This window comes from Schistocerca serialis, chromosome 4 (genome assembly GCF_023864345.2).
Source record: "Schistocerca serialis cubense isolate TAMUIC-IGC-003099 chromosome 4, iqSchSeri2.2, whole genome shotgun sequence".
Taxonomy (NCBI): Eukaryota; Metazoa; Arthropoda; class Insecta; order Orthoptera; family Acrididae; genus Schistocerca; species Schistocerca serialis.
The window spans coordinates 706,621,207-706,628,982 of NC_064641.1; the positions used below are offsets into that span (position 1 = coordinate 706,621,207).

The following is a 7,776-nucleotide window of genomic DNA, read 5'->3' on the forward strand; positions in this document are numbered from 1 at the left end:
ACAATGTGTGGCGCTCCTCCCTGCGGGCTTCTCGCAGGGACTCAGTCATCCTGTGTCGGCTTCGCATCGGCCATACGTACCTGATGCACTGCCATCTTTTGCGTCAGGAGGATCCCCCCCCCTGTGTCGGTGTGGGTCCCGGCTGACGGTCGCCCACATTTAGTTGGAGTGTCCCCGACTGCGCACCCTCCGGCAGTCTTTTAATCTCCCAGGTACTTTGCCTTTGGTTTTATGCGACGATGCCTCCATGGCTGACGACGTTGTAAATTTTATCCATGGTAGTCCTTTTTATGGTTCCATTTAGGGAGGTCCTGCACCTTTCCCTTTCTGTGTCTCTTGTCCTCGAGTTTCTCATATTTGGTTGCAGATTTCAGTGTGTAGTCGGATGGTTGACTCTTTACCTTTTTTTTGTTCTCGTGGTCAGTCAACCAGTCTCTGGCTATCTTCTTTTCTTCTGTTTCTGTCTGTCTGGTGTTCTTCTGTACTCTTTTTGTCTGTAGTGTTCGTTGCCCCATTTGTGTTCTTTCAGTGCCTGGGGGGGGAGTCTCCTTCCCCTTGGGGTTTTACCTGCTCTGCAACTTTGTCTCGGCTGTTTTTGGAATGGGGGACTGATGACCTTAACTGTTTAGTCCCCCCCATAAACATCCCAACAACAACCACCACCACCACCACCACCACCGTTTGATACTGTCCAGTGATTGTGGTCATGACTATTTTAAGCTGTTTGCTGAGAACACGGGCGAACAGTTAATAGACACTATTTAGCAACAAGAGAGGTCTCAGGTTTTTGAGGGTGTTAATGCACGGGGTTTTGGGCAGTAAGACTGCAGTTCCTTGCCGGCCGCGGTGGTCTAGCGGTTCTAGGCGTGCAGTCCGGAACCGCGCGACTGCTACGGTCGCAGGTTCGAATCCTGCCTCGGGCATGGATCTGTGTGATGTCCTTAGGTTAGTTAGGTTTAAGTAGTTCTAAGTTATAGGGGACTGATGACCACAGTAGTTCAGTCCCATAGTGCTCAGAGCCATTTGAACCATTTGAACTGCAGTTCCTTGTCGAAATTCCTGTGGAATGTCGTTATTTGGGTTCAGTAACTGCAAGTATTCCGTTGCAACCAGGAGAATTGTTCTTCGGACTCCACAGGATAATCTCTTCCAATTATTTTTCTGTCACCTCTGTAATCAGCTGATCTGCCTCTGTAGGGCCGAGTCTCCTTAATAAATTTGTCGTAAAATCTGCAAGTACGGTATCATCCGTCACTTTAGTGGACATTAGTTCTTGATAATACTCTTGAATCGCACTCACAATTTCACTTTGTTTGGTAAGTATTACTCCGGTGCTGGTTCGGAGTTCTGTCAATATTTTCCTACTGCCTCTTTTACTTTCACACAACATACGATACATGGACGCCTCTTCTGCTTGCATCGTCTTGGGAACTCGTGTTCGAATTTGAAAGCCTTCCAACTGTTTCCGTTTCACCTACAAAATTTTTGCTTGAATTCTTTTCATCTGTGCAGAATTGCCCATAACGCTCGCGTCAAATTTGTACGACTCCCGAAGACCCTGAAAGTAAAATTCCATCGTCCATTTGTCCAACTGACTTTCCTCATGGGAGTAAGTCATTAATGTTTTCCTGATTTGTGGTTTGGCATATTTGAGCCACCAATCTATATCGGAGTTGTAGTAATTGAATTGAAGTTCACATGCAGTTGACAGTAAACCCTCTCGACAAGAAGGATCTTGCAGATATGCGATATTTAACTTCCATAATCCTCGACTCCGGTATGTTTCCTGTTTCTTCATGTTGACGGTATGGATATAGGCAGCATGGTCACAAAATACAGTAGGCCATATTTCAGTGTGTAGCAGGTGGGACCTTAAATGACGCGATATATAAATTCTATTTAATCTACTAAAGGAATGGCTTGTAACATGCGTAAAACCTGCCGCTGAGTTCTTAAATGATCTTCTCTAGTTCGACACACCGATTAAAATGTGGAGTTTGGTCTATTGGACGAAGCACATAATTACAATCACCGCCAAAAAAAATGAGATCGCTGTAGTTGGTTCCGAAAAGCGTGGCGAAAAAAAATTCGGAACGGCGTTGCCTATTACTGGACCCGGAAGTTGCGTAAATATTAATTAACCTGATGTTATTGACAGTTACTGCTATCCCTCCGCCGGTCACAAGTTTTTCCTCGCCATTTACAATGATTCCTTCTTTTAACAGTATGACAGTTCCAAGTTCTAGTCCTTTGCCCGGATTCGTGAAAGCGTTATATCCGGCGATGTGGTCTAAATTAGTATCAGTCACTTCCTGGAGCATTGAGACATCTATGTCTGCCACGTATAACAGATATCCTAAGTCTTTAAGATACAGTCCACTGCGTATCTTATTGAGAGTCAGGATTTTGTAGGCCTGCAAAGTGGTCATAGATGTTTGGTGCGGAAGGGGCAAAGTCTAGAATTCGTCATACAGCTCGCAATTTGAGCCGCTATCCGTTTCGGACGTCTGAGTAACTATAGCCACGTTGACTTGGCTTCAATTGACTGCTGGGAAAGGGGGCGTTGTGCCGGTCGAGGGTGTTGGATCCTCCTCCATCTCTACATCTGCTTCATTCGTTTCACTATCGTCTGCCCAGTCTGTTGACGGATCAGTGCCTACGGTCTCACGAACTGGTGGATTCGTACCCTGTGTCGCAGTGAGCTGAGTTGTTGTCTCAGTAGGTGAGCTGTCGGACGGCGTGGGTGCCTCTGACATGGTGTCATCAGTGGTATCCCGCGAGCGCGAAGACGAGACGGCAGTTTCGGCCGTTCCTTCTTTTAAATTCGGTCCGATTAATTTTGCTTTTCCCCGCAAGCTCGGTGCTGTACCTTGTGCACCTTGGTGAGCCATTCTCCGTTTTTTGTTTTTATTTGGGGATGTATTACCCCGTGTTACTGAGTCAGAGTTTGGCATCGACTCATTGACTGATTCGGATATGGATGCAGCAACCTTGAACACCTCCGCAAACTCAGCGCTACGTTAGGGCTGTTCCACAACCACATCACTGGTCCTGTTCGTGTCGGGGGGTTTCGGAAGCGGCGATCTCGGACGCGACAGGCGTGTCCGGAGACGTCACATTAACTACCCGACTGGGATGGGCAGTTGCGTCGCGAATCGGTTGTAATGCGTGCTTACCGCGGGCAACCGACACGTACGATGTCGGTAATGTTGACATGGCGAGAGGGCTCCGGTTGGCGTTTCAACTAGACGCCGCTGTAAACATTCCGCACGAACATGTCCCGTCCAGTTAGATCTAGCACATGTTCTAGGTTGGCCATCATGCATTACGATTGCACGGTATTCACAAACCGTGACGTACGACGGAATATGTCGGTACAAATCAACTTTGAGCTGCCTGACGCCATTCAATACGGGATACTTATGAGCCGGAGACCAACGTTCTGCAAAGTTACTCAAAACTTCGCCATATGGCGATAACGCAACATTTATCTGTTCAGCTGTAACCTCAAAAGGTAGTTGGAAAATCCTAATCGTTCTAATTCCAAGCCTGGCGTAGGAAACAGTAACTACAGCCGCATTTCCATGCTTAAACATCAGACCTGAACTAAAGGATTCAACTACTTTGTTACAAAACTCGGTATCTCTCACCCTGACATAAACTACGCTTGACAGAACAAACAAATGTATACCAATAATCTCATAGTGTCCAATTTTCATCACATCTTCGAGGAAATCCTCGATTTCGAAAGTGGTCGGTCGTGCAAATGTATTATCGGAAGTTAACTTCAAAGTATCTTTTCTCATACACTCCTGGAAATTGAAATAAGAACACCGTGAATTCATTGTCCCAGGAAGGGGAAACTTAATTGACACATTCCTGGGGTCAGATACATCACATGATCACACTGACAGAACCACAGGCACATAGACACAGGCAACAGAGCATGCACAATGTCGGCACTAGTACAGTGTATATCCACCTTTCGCAACAATGCAGGCTGCTATTCTCCCATGGAGACGATCGTAGAGATGCTGGATGTAGTCCTGTGGAACGGCTTGCCATGCCATTTTCACCTGGCGCCTCAGTTGGACCGGCGTTCGTGCTGGACGTGCAGACCGCGTGAGACGACGCTTCATCCACTCCCAAACATGCTCAATGGGGGACAGATCCGGAGATCTTGCTGGCCAGGGTAGTTGACTTACACCTTCTAGAGCACTTTGGGTGGCACGGGATACATGCGGACGTGCATTGTCCTGTTGGAACAGCAAGTTCCCTTGCCGGTCTAGGAATGGTAAAACGATGGGTTCGATGACGGTTTGGATGTACCGTGCACTATTCAGTGTCCCCTCGACGATCACCAGTGGTGTACGGCCAGTGTAGGAGATCGCTCCCCACACCATGATGCCGGGTGTTGGCCCTGTGTGCCTCGGTCGTATGCAGTCCTGATTGTGGCGCTCACCTGCACGGCGCCAATTACGCGTACGACCATCATTGGCACCAAGGGAGAAGCGACTCTCATCGCTGAAGACGACACGTCTCCATTCGTCCCTCCATTCACGCCTGTCGCGACACCACTGGAGGCGGGCTGCACGATGTTGGGGCGTGAGCGGAAGACGGCCTAACGGTGTGCGGGACCGTAGCCCAGCTTCATGGAGACGGTTGCGAATGGTCCTCGCCGATACCCCAGGAGCAACAGTGTCCCTAATTTGCTGGGAAGTGGCGGTGCGGTCCCCTACGGCACTGCGTAGGATCCTACGGTCCTGGCGTGCATCCGTGCGTCGCTGCGGTCCGGTCCCAGGTCGACGGGCACGTGCACCTTCCGCCGACCACTGGCGACAACATCGATGTACTGTGGAGACCTCACGCCCCACGTGTTGAGCAATTCGGCGGTACGTCCACCCGGCCTCCCGCATGCCCACTATACGCCCTCGCTCAAAGTCCGTCAACTGCACATACGGTTCACGTCCACGCTGTCGCGGCATGCTACCAGTATAAAAACTGCGATGGAGCTCCGTATGCCTCGGCAAACTGGCTGACACTGAAGGCGGCGGTGCACAAATGCTGCGCAGCTAGCGCCATTCGACGGCCAACACCGCGGTTCCTGGTGTGTCCGCTGTGCCGTGCGTGTGATCATTGCTTGTACAGCCCTCTCGCAGTGTCCGGAGCAAGTATGGTGGGTCTGACACACCGGTGTCAATGTGTTCTTTTTTCCATTTCCAGGAGTGTAGTTTGTGCCATCAATGAATTCTCAGTCATTCCGCACACGCATGAATAACCGCTGCCGGCCACCTGTGGCCGAGCGGTTCTAGGCGCTTCAGTCTGGAACCGCGCGACCGCTACGATCGCAGGTTCGAATCCTGCCTCGGGCATGGATGTGTGTGATGTCCTTAGGTTAGTAAGGTTAAAGTAGTTGTAAGTTCTAGGAGACTCATCACCTGAGATGTTAAGTCCCATAGTGCTCAGAGCCATTTGAACCATTTTTGAATAACCGCTGCTAGCGAGAGACTTACCCTTCGCGTCTGGAGAAAGTGCGAGTCGTCGGCGCCTGCACATTAATGTCAGAATGCGAAAATTGCACAAGTAGCCTTTTTCAAGCAGGTACTGTTTGTCCGTTCTCTGTAATCGTTTGGAATCTGATTCAATTGACGTTCTCTGTAATCGTTTGGTATCTGATTAAACTGACATACTCGCCTATGGCTTTCGTAAACGAAAATTTCATAGTGACCCCGACGTGATTCGAACACGCATCCTTCCGATCTATAGTCAGACGCGCTACCGTTGCGCCACAGAGTCGATGCTGCTTAGGTGTTACCATGAATAGGTTCCTCGAACACTCACTGAACCTTTCAAACCTAAGAAATAATGACGGTAGGATCCACAAGAGACTCGTCCCAGATGTACTTGCTCTGGCGGGGGTGTAACTCGGTGGTCATTCTGGCTCTAGTTGCCTAAGTGTACGGGCGTGCCACCGTTTGCTGCGTTTAGTCAGTGCTTTCGCCTACATTTACATTTGCGTTTCGCTTTCTTTGTTTTTTTTTGTGATTTTCTTCGTGTGTGAAGAGTGTTTTTTTTTTTTGCCTACTGTGTTGTTTTTGTGTTTTAAACCGACTATTATTCATCGTTGTGGAGTTTTCGGTAATTACCTGAATCTCCGTCTGATTACTGCACACCATGGCTACGACTGTTGGGAAGAATACGCTGGTTTTTGCTATCGCCAAAGAAACCAGACGAGTTCAGCCGACTGCTCTCGAAATTCATGATTGGCTTGTTTAGATACTTGGCATTAATTCTCATATGGTGTATACCACTCAGCTCGATAGACACACAAATACTGTGCTTTCGTGAAATCTTTTAGCCCCGTTTCTGTAGATAAAATTATTTGAAAATTCGGGGATCATGTAGAATTTTTGCATAGAGACGGCACTAAAAGTAAAGTGGCTATCAGGAGAGCTGATGCTGTTCATAGATCTGTGCGAGTGTTAAATTTACCAATTGAGATAGATAATAATAAAATCAAGGATGCCCTCTGTAAATATGTTGAGGTTAAGGTTATAGTTAAGGAACGATGGTCAAAACAAATTAAAAATTCAGAGCTTCAATGGGATTCGTTCGGTAGAGATGGAAGTGAAGACGATTGTCCCGTCTCATATAACTGTTGACGGGCATAAAGCACACGTAATTTACCCTGGTCAAACTCCATCGTGCCATATTTGCAACGAATTGGGTCATTTAAGGCAGGACTGTGCCTGTCGTGTTTTTGTACTGAAAATTAATTTAGTCCAACACTGCAAGATGACTTTGAGCGAAGTTTTGGCAACTGATAACACAGCCCAACAGGGCGAGGGTTCCCCCCCCACCCACCCCCAGGGGGTCCACAACTCTTTTGTGGATACGTGAGTAGCGAGCACAGGACCCTGAGCTAATGTGGCTCTCCTTCCTTTCGGGGCTACATATCATCCTTTTCCGCATCCTTCCCTATCCCTCATCTTCGTCCCCTCTCCTCTCACCTCTGGCTCTTCCCTTCCCTTTCTCCCCCTATGGGAGCATGTTTTGTGCCTACGTCCGGAGACGGACGCTCGAAAATGTAACACATTCTTCGCTTTCTCTGCTTCCATGATCTCATCCTTCCTTTGTCCTTCTCTTTTCCTTACCTCTTCTCTTTACCCTTTTCTCCATTGCGGCGTTTGAGACCTCCCTTCTTTCGTTCCCCTTTCTTTGTTTTTCCCTTTCTGTTTCTTCCTCCCTGTGCGTGTCTGAAGGGCGACCCACGCATTTTCATGTGTAGCCAGTGACGGGGTAACTCGTAATTCCCCGCCCCGGGTAGACAGGTAGGTCACTTACGTACCCCCTGGTAACGGCCAGGCCCAGGGAGAAGTGCCGATTGGTCCCTCCGTCCGTTTCTCGGGAGGTGTGACGTGAGGTGTGAACAATCACCTAAGGGGGGAATGCCCTCAGAGAGGGCCCCCACAAGGGAAGAGTGCGCCATCGGAGGCGCCGGTAATTATGGGGGATTCTTCCGCAATGGTTTCCTCAGCTTCCACTGTGTCTACTTACGCTTGTAAGTTCACTGAGTCTCAGCCACAGGCAGTTCTTCCATCGTTGCCACGGTTCCTTGTTGTTTCTCGGTCTGACGAAGGTCACGACTTCTCCACGGTCAACCCTTTCATTATTCAGAAAGGTGTCGACGTAATTGCAGGTCCTGTAAAGTCTTGTTCCAGATTACGGAATGGCACCTTGTTGTTATAAACAGTCAGTGCCCTCCAGGCACAAAAA

General features: G+C 48.6%; 1 non-coding gene across 1 annotated transcript; it reads right to left on the reverse strand.

The window, feature by feature from the left end:
• Positions 1 to 5,724: 5,724 nt before the first annotated feature.
• On the reverse strand, positions 5,725 to 5,796 carry Trnay-aua (transfer RNA tyrosine (anticodon AUA)). Its single transcript has one exon. It is a non-coding gene; the product is annotated as a tRNA-Tyr (tRNA).
• Positions 5,797 to 7,776: the final 1,980 nt, after the last annotated feature.